Source organism: Martes martes, assembly GCF_963455335.1.
Source record: "Martes martes genome assembly, chromosome: 9".
Lineage (NCBI taxonomy): Eukaryota > Metazoa > Chordata > Mammalia > Carnivora > Mustelidae > Martes > Martes martes.
In genome coordinates this window covers 67,859,613-67,868,461 of record NC_137896.1, presented here as the reverse complement: position 1 = coordinate 67,868,461, position 8,849 = coordinate 67,859,613, and the positions used below count along the sequence as shown (strand labels likewise).

The 8,849-nt window shown below is 44.7% G+C and overlaps 1 pseudogene across 1 annotated transcript; it reads right to left on the bottom strand.

Annotated features, from left to right (window-relative positions):
• Window positions 1-251: 251 nt before the first annotated feature.
• Window positions 252-1,063, bottom strand: LOC308349096 (homeobox protein NANOG-like; annotated as a pseudogene). The gene has a single exon. The product of its transcript is annotated as a homeobox protein NANOG-like (transcript).
• Window positions 1,064-8,849: the final 7,786 nt, after the last annotated feature.

Here is an 8,849-nt window from a genome sequence, read left to right as displayed (position 1 = left end):
ATGTTGCCCATAGCAGCCAATGCTACTGAAACTCCTTTTATCAGACTCCAATCATATCCCCTCATTCGACACAATCAGTACAATGAGAAACAATATCAAAGCAGAGATACAGGACCCTACAAAACAAAGCTTAGGGGAACTAATACAGCCACTGCCCAAACTGAGATTGAATAATATACTCATCATCACATATCTTCAGGCTGTATGTTCATAGAGTAATTTGGGAATAAATGCATTATTTGCTGGATACTTCAGTTAGTGATTTGTGGCATTACACTGTGGCTTTCCCCAGCAGTTTCTGAGATGGACTCCAAACCATTGACAAGATTTTGCTGGAACTGGATGCAGGGCTACACAGATTCCTCTCCACAACGGTGGAGCTGATTGTTCCAGGCTTGGTTATTCCAGGTGTGGGGACACCAGGTCTGACTGTTCCAGGAACGGTTGCTCCAATTGGGGTTATACCAGGTCTGGTCCTCCATATTGGATGGTTTCCAGAAGGGTTCATCAGCTATCCCTGGTGACAGGAAGAGAAGCCTGGCTGTTCTTTAGCTGTTATGTTGTTCTGAGTCACACTGTTGCTATTCTCTGGCCAGTTGCTGTTCTTACACTTCATTCTCTGGTTCTGGAACCAGGTCTTAACCTGCTTATAGTTAAGGTTCAGAATGTTGGAATGTTCTTGCATCTGTAGGAGACTGAGGTATTTCTGTCTCTGAAATCTCTCACTGAGTACATGTAGCTGGGTCTGAGGGAGGGCAGTTCTGATCTTCTGTTTCTTCCCTGGTCCGTATCTTCCTTCTTCACTGTGTTTTCCTCTACAGAAGTGGGTCTTAGTTTTACTCTGGGACTGGTGGAAGAATCGGGGCTGTCCTGAAAAGCATAGAAGATCCATAGAAGAAGAAAGAGGAGAGATGGTCTCCATGTGGGGGGTCTCAGCAGAAGACATTTGCAAAGATGCATAATGTTCTTCAGGCCCATAAATCTCAGGCACTGGACAAGAGTCCATAGAATTGGATGCTCTGGGACCAGGTGGGCATTGGGGCTGAGCTGGACCCACACTCATGATGCTGAATTGTGGGTGGGGGGGGGGGGAGCAAAATTGTAAGAAAGGTTCATCTATGTGGAGAGCTTAAAGAAATATGAATATCTCCAGATGTATATGTGCTGCCGAAGCGAGCACTGAAGATCTCCAGGTGTAAGAGTATCAGAAAGATAGGTGGGGTTTGCCTGGGTGGCTCAGTCAGTGAAGTGTCTGACTCTTTTTTTTTTTTTTTTTTTTTTTTTAGATTTTATGTATTTATTTGAGAGACAGAATGAGAGAGAGTGAGCATGAGAGGGGGAAGGTCAGAAGGAGAAGCAGACCCCCCCTGAGCAGGAAGCCTGCTGTGGGACTGGATCATGGGACTCCAGGATCATGACCTGAGCTGAAGGCAGTCACTCAGCCAACGAGACATCCAGGCACCTGAGTGTCTGACTCTTGATCTCAGCTCAGGTCTTGATCTCAAGGTCATGAGTTTAAGCTCCATGTTGGGCTCCATGCTGGGCATGGAGACTACTTAAAAAAAAAAAAAAAGAATATCAAAAAGATGGGATAGCAAGAGCCAACCAGCCCAATCCAGCAAAAGGTCAGCATTTATTTTCCTTATATTGTTATTACACCATGTTTTAAGACATGTGCCCAAACTGCAAAACTTTAAGACAAGAACCGTATCTCATTCAGCCGTTCACACTCAGTGATGGCTAGGAATACACACACATCCAGGTAAGCTCCAGATGTGCCTGCAGCACCTGGAGGGGGCCTGGGAAGCAGTCCATCACCAGAAGAAAAGTAGTCTCACCACACTCCTGCAAACACAGAGCATTTCTTTACTTTTCCCATTGCATTTCTCCCAGTTAGACTTTGTCTTGGATGGGTTTCCAGTTCTGCCCTCCCCCCCACTGGGTGTCTTCCTCTCCTCTCCTTCCTCTACTGTCCTCCCCAGGTTCCCACACTTTCCCCTCCACACCACTCTTGGTTCTATTACAGAGGTTCATCCTCCTGGGGCCAGCACTCCATTCCATGAGCTCAGGGGAGTCTTTGGCTTGTCAGATTCTTCAGAGCACAGCACATACAGGGCAATCTATTTTTTCTTTTATTTAAGAAAAAATTTGCTAACGTTGACTGAATCCCAAAACATAACTTCAGTGCTTGTCAGGCTACCAAGTCTGTCTCTTTACTTTTGCTTGCCAAGAACTCCCCCTCTCCACCAATGGGACAGAAAAAAAAAATCCTGACTTGCCATATACATAGTACATATATTTATGTAACCCGGCATTTCAAGAAAGAAGATTATTATTCACTATTTCCTTTCCAAGCTAATCCATTAGCAGGACCCAAATTTCTCCACTTATTTTTCATCTCTTGTCTGGATGCCCAGAAAAGCCTCCCAGCTCGTCTCCCTACTTCCATTCTTATCCAACTACAATCTTTTCTCCACACAGCACCAGGGTGATTTTTTTTAAAGTAGGCTCAACGCAGGGCTTGAACTCCTGACCCTGAGATCAAGACCCAAACTAAGATCAAGAGTGGGACACTTAGGGATGCCTGAGTGGCTCAGTTGGTTAAGCATCTGCTTTTGGCTCAGGTCATGATCCCAGGGCCCTGGGATTGGGCCCCATGTCAGGCTCCCTGCTCAGCAGGAAACCTGCTTCTCCCTTTCCCCTGTGTTCCTGCTATCTTTCTGTCTCTCTCTGTCTCTCTCTCTCTCTCTCAAACAATTAAATAAAAATCTTTAAAAAAAAAGGGGGAGTTGGATGCCTAATTGACTTAACTGAGTCACCTAGGCACCCCCAGAGTGATCTTTTAAAACATACCACTCTTCTTGAAACCCTCACGATTCCCCAGAGCATGTAGAACAAAATTCAGACTCTTTACCATGTTAGTAAGCCTTTACATGATCTTGTTCCTGTGACCTCCCCACTTCATGTAACAGTTATCCATTGCTGCATAACAAAACACCCCCAAACTTGGTGACTTAAAACAGTAATGCTTTATTATTTCTCACAGTTCTGTGGGTTTCTCTGCTGGTCTCTCCTAAGACCACTCATACAGCTGCAGTCATCTTGATGGAGCAGTGGTGGACAGAGGGTCCAAATGCCTCATTTGCTTAACAGGCAGTTGGTGTTGGCTGTTGACTGGGCTCCTCAGTTCTTTTCCTTGTGGCCTCTTAGTGAGCTAGTAAGCTTAGTGAGCTTCTCTGCAGCACAGAGAGGTTCCAAGAGAGTGATGGCAAAATCTCAAGGTTCCTAAAGTTCCCCGCTCTGGAATTTGTATGTTACATCTGTCATATACTATTGATCAAAGCAAATCGGGGCACCTGCGTGACTCAGACATTTAAGCATCCACCTTGTGATTTTGCTCAGGTCATGATCTCATGGGTTGTGGGATCAAGCCCCACATCAGACTCCACACTCAGCAGGGAGTCTGGTTGAGATTCTCTCTCCCTCTCGTTCTGCCCATATGTGCACTTGCGCTCTCTCTCAAATAAATCAATCTTTAAAAAAAAAAAAAAAAAAAGTTAAACCTAACCTGAATAAGGCCCTTTGTGTTACATAATGACTAGGACTCTTATTTTCTCTGTTACTAATTATTATGAAAATGAGTTAGATTTCATTAGCAGTTCACTAAATCAGTAGGAAATGTTCCATAAATGTTAGCAACTATTATCATTATAATTATTACTCTTTTTTTTTAAAAGACGTATTTACTTATTTTAGAAAGAGAGCATGCACACATGTAAGTGGTAGGGGGCAGAGAGAGAGAGAGATGGAGAGAGACAGAGAATCCTCTGGCAGACTTCAAGCTCAGTGGGAAGCCCAATGCAGGGCTTGATCCCAGAAGCCTGAGATCATGACCTGACTGGAAACCAAGAGTCGGCCGCTTAACCCACCGAGCAGCCCTGGTGACCCAACAAATATTACTCTTTAGCTCACAGTCTCTCCAGGTCCATTGACATGTCAGTGTTCCTCTATATTATGTATTTTTTACTTCAAGCAAAGTGAGGGAATTCTTACATTTGAGTAATCCTTGAATGGGACAGCTTTTCTTGTTGGAGTCTTTTTAAAAGTTTCTAACAATCAATAAGCCAAACTAAAAATTTTCACAAGCAAACTGAAGACATATAGTTGAATATTTTTCCTGCCTGTCCTCTACAACCATGAGAGAAAGTTGTGAAAGAAAGGTTCCTTTTTGCAGAATCCCACATGATATATGTGGAAGGTTGATAGAATTTTTAAAAAATCAACATTTTGCAATTCCTGACAAACATTCAAGGCAAAGATCATTTGATACCATTAGATGAAGGGTTGCTGGGGGGAAGTTTACACCGGGGGGATTAGGGGGTCCCCACCGCCGGATTTAGTGATCCATCTCAGTGTCTGAATGAAGAGAGAGCTAACTGTCATGCAGGTACTCCCAGTGAGAGGTGGGATGGAGAACACAACATCACTTCTGAAGCATCCTTGCCCACGTATTTAAACTGAATCACACTCAGGTTTTAAATCAGACTTCTGGTTTATAGGCAACCTAGGGGTAAGAGGGACAAGTTAGGGGACACCTCAGGGAAGCTGTTGGCCATATGCAGAATGCCGACCACACGACGACTGGAAAGTGATAAAGAGGGTGTGCTCAAGAGAAGAGACGTAGGGTTTTCTTACAAAGTTAAACATACACATTCACTGTGACAAGTTATTCTACTCTAGGGTATTTACCCAAGAGAAGTGAAAACACATGTCCACAAAAAGACTCATACAAAAATATTCAGAGCAGCTTTTTCCCCAGGAGCCCAGATTGGAAACCGTCCCAATGTCCAGCAACAGGAATGTGCACAACAGATCGTGGCACATGCGGATGATGGAATATAACTCACAGTAAAAGAAACATGCAACAGCAGGGATGAACCCCCAAAATATACTGAGGACAAGTAGCTGCATACAAAAAGGAACAGGCAAAACCCATCCACAGTGAGAGAAGTCAGAGCAGTGGCTGGGGGCAAAGGGAGAGTTGTCTGTGAAGGCACAGGAGGAAAGCTTCTGAGGTGAGGGAAACATTCTCTATCATGATAAGGATGTAGGCTGCCAGGTGTATGCATTTATCCAGACTCTCTAAACTATGCGCTTAATATTTGTACATTTCCTTCTATATAAGGAGAAGTTAAGTAAGAGGGAATGAGGGAGGGAAATTGAGAGAGAGAAAGAAAAGAGGGACAAAGAGAGAGAGAGAACGAAACAACAAACGCGATGTGTGGACTTCTTAGATTCACAAACGACTGCAAGAAGTTTTATATTCAAGGAAAGTTGAATGTGGACTACATGAGCATGTCGATGACTCCAAGGGATTATGAATTTTTAGATGTAAAAATGGCAAGTGGTTATGTAAGAAAATGCCATTTTCAGAAACGCATACTAAGGGATGGCTGGGTGGCTCAGTCAATTAGACGGCTGCCTTCGGCTCAGGTCATGATCCCAAGGTCCTGAGATGGAGTCCTGCATCAGGCTCCCTGCTCAGTGGGGAGCCTGCTTCTCCCTCTGCCTGCTACTCCCCCTGCTTCTCCTCTCTCTCTTTCTCTCTGACAAATAAATAAAATCTTAGGGAAAAAAAAGAAATGCATACTGAAATATTTATGGTAATGTAACATGATGTCGGGGCTATAATATTTAAGGGGGAAAAGCAACTAAAAACATTTAATGGGTCATAAAAAATGAGCATGACAAAATCATGACAGCTCTGAAAGCTGGGTAGTGACTATATGGGGATTTACTGTTCTATTTTTTGGTATATTTGAGTTTTTTGTAATAAAAAAATGGAATTGTTCTAAGTCAAGAGAATATAATACCCACAATATAAAAGCCAGAAAGTATATGGAAGTTTTCAAAATTATATTCTCTTTCCTTATCAGACCAGAGATCAATTTTCCCTGTTTTCTGCCTTGGCAGATTTTTTGCTTTGATTAAAATTCACACCTTCCGAGATCACAGTTATGAATGGATTATATTAATCACATTTATTTCATATTTCAATAAATAAATAGTTACTGAGAAATAACAGTAATGTGCTTTACAGAGAATGTTCCAAAAGCAGCACCTACGCCCCGTTATTCTCCTATCCAGGGAAGGAGTCACTTCGGGGAAGCAGTCTTCCTGCCTGGCAGAATCGCATCTTACCACCAGGAGGCGCATCCTCACCGAATTTGCTTTAGAAAAGATAACATCAGACCCACATTGTCTGAGGAGCTGGTTACCAGTCTCTTGGCGCGCCCATGACCAGAGTTTGTAATTGTTTAGGCATGTCTCTGGTGACCTCATCCCACTACACTTGAGTCTTTTTGAGGAAACAATTAGCCCGTTTGAACAGAACAGGTAAGGCAAATTAGTAACTGGAAAATTACTAAGTCGTTCTACAGGACGTGTTAGGACATCCTGTACTCCCTTGAGGCTTAGAGTTAGGGTGTGGACCCTGCTTCCTCATTTGATGGCTGGGAAAGGAGACAAGTCACCCCTCTCCCCACAGCACGGCCCCTTCGTTGTCCTTGGGAGGCTGGGCAGTAAGAACAGAAGTGGAGCTGGCCTTGGTGGACAGGGGCTTCACTGGGACAGACAAGCCTTCCTCCCCACCCCTCCCTGTCCCTGGCTCCTTTCCTCTCAGCTCTGAGGCCACCAAAACACAGCCTTCAGAAACTCTGGGTGGGGAAGACACCAGGCTGGCAACTGCCTGAAACTGCCATGTGCTCTAGAAACCCTGGGAGCCAATTCTCCTGGTTCTGTGTGGCCATTTGCTGAGACACCAGTGGGTTCTAGGCCTCTTCACTTACATCTGGAATTTTAAAAAGAGACAAAGTTGAAACCCCAAACTCAGAGAAAAAGAGATGAGATTTGTGGTTAACCCAGGAGTGGGGGTGTGGGGGTGGTCTTTGGAGAAGGTGGTCAAAAGACACAAATTTGAAGTCGTAAGATCAGTAAGTACCAGGGATATAATGTGTGACTCCATGATTTTGGCAAACAGTGTTGTGTATGTTGGACAGTTGTTAAGAGTGTAAATCCTAAGAGTTCTCGTCACAAGAAAAAACATTCAAACCTTTTTTTTTTTTTTTGCCTCTATATGAGATGATAAATTTTAACTAATTGTGGTGATCATTTCATAATATATGTAAGTCAACTCATTATGCTGTACATCTTTAACTTACTGCTGTGTCTTAAGTATATCTCAATAAAACGGAAAGAAAAGGAAGACCTGAGGAAAGTGGCACCAGAGTGAAGAAACTTCCTGAAGCCCCCAGATCACACCACAGAGGCCCCTGTCTTCTCTCTCTCTACTTGAAGCTGACCCTGGCCTGGGATCAAAGTTCAGAGGTCTGAAAGGTGAGAGAAACAGCTGAGAAGTGGGAGGGTATGAGGAGTGTAATAGAAAGAAATAATAACCAGTTTGCTCAGAGCTCAGAAAAGAGAAGACTCCCTTCTGCCCCCCACATTCAGGGCTGCTTCCCTCCCCATCCCCACCCCGCACCCCACCCCATCCCACCCCCTACCCCCACCTCACCAAAGATCACTCCCCATCCTTCCCTGCCTCAGGCTTTCCCAGCAGCGCCATCATGAGGGGGCCTCCAGAGGAGAAGACCAACCTGTGTGAGAATCATATTCTGCTTACCATTCACGTGTACATTCATGCATTCACTTAACAGTTAGCAATGGGGGTCATGCGAGGTGGAGGTGTTGGGGGTGCCTTTGAAGAGCCCACAGACAGCTGTCCGGTGGGGGAAGCGGTCATAAGAAAATTATCATGATGCCACAGAACTTCAGGAGCTGCAAGCATAACATAGAGGACAAGAATCAGGACCTTTTGTGGATGGAAAGGAGGAAAGTGCCAAGTTTCAGGAAGCTTTATTGCAGAGGAGGTAGGCATTTGGAAATTCACTCAGCCAGTCCGCCAGTCCGCCAAGAAATCCTTACTGAGTGCCTTCTGGGTGCCAGGCACTGGATCACATCAGTGAAGAAAACAGTCCAAAATCCCTGCCCTCATGGAGATGGCATTCTGTTGGGGGGAGGGTGCAGGGAAGGTACAGACTGTAAATAATAAACATAAGAACAAGTAAATTCTAGAACAGTTAGAATGCTGTGGGGGAAATAGGACAGCTCAGGTGGGGGTTAAAAGTCATGTTGAAGAAGTCAGGGAAGCCTCATTGAGGAGGTGACATTTGAGAAAGGACTTCTAGAAAGAGAAGGAATACGTGGCCCCTAGGGTGCTGGCATGTGTGAGGGAGGGCAGGGAGGCCAGTGAGGCTGGAGCGAAGCAGGAGGCAAGGTCAGACTACAGAGGCTTTGCAGGCAGTCATGACAACTGTGGCTCTTAACCCTGAGAGAAATGGGTCACCATCAGAGAAGTGGTGTGCTGGCAGATTGGGTCTAAAAAAAAAAAAAAAAAAAAAAAGCCCTGTTCTTTAAGCATCTGCCATTGCCTATGGTGTAAATACTCCCACCATGGCCAATTCCAAGCTACCAACACGACACAGCTGAGCAGGGAAGGAGGGCATGTGCGGGAATGCCTCTTGGTGACTGGGACAAGCCATTGCACCCACTCTTGCTTTGGGCAGTTTGGAGCAAAGGTGTGACATGATCTGACATGCGTTTTTTTTGTTTTTTTTTTTAAGATTTTATTTATTTATTTGACAGACAGAGATTACAAGTAGGCAGAGAGGCAGGCAGAGAGAGAGGAGGAAGCAGGCTCCCTGCTAAGCAGAGAGCGCCATATGGGACTCAATCCCAGGACCCTGGGATCATGACCTGAGCTGAAGGCAGAGGCTTTAACCCACTGAGCC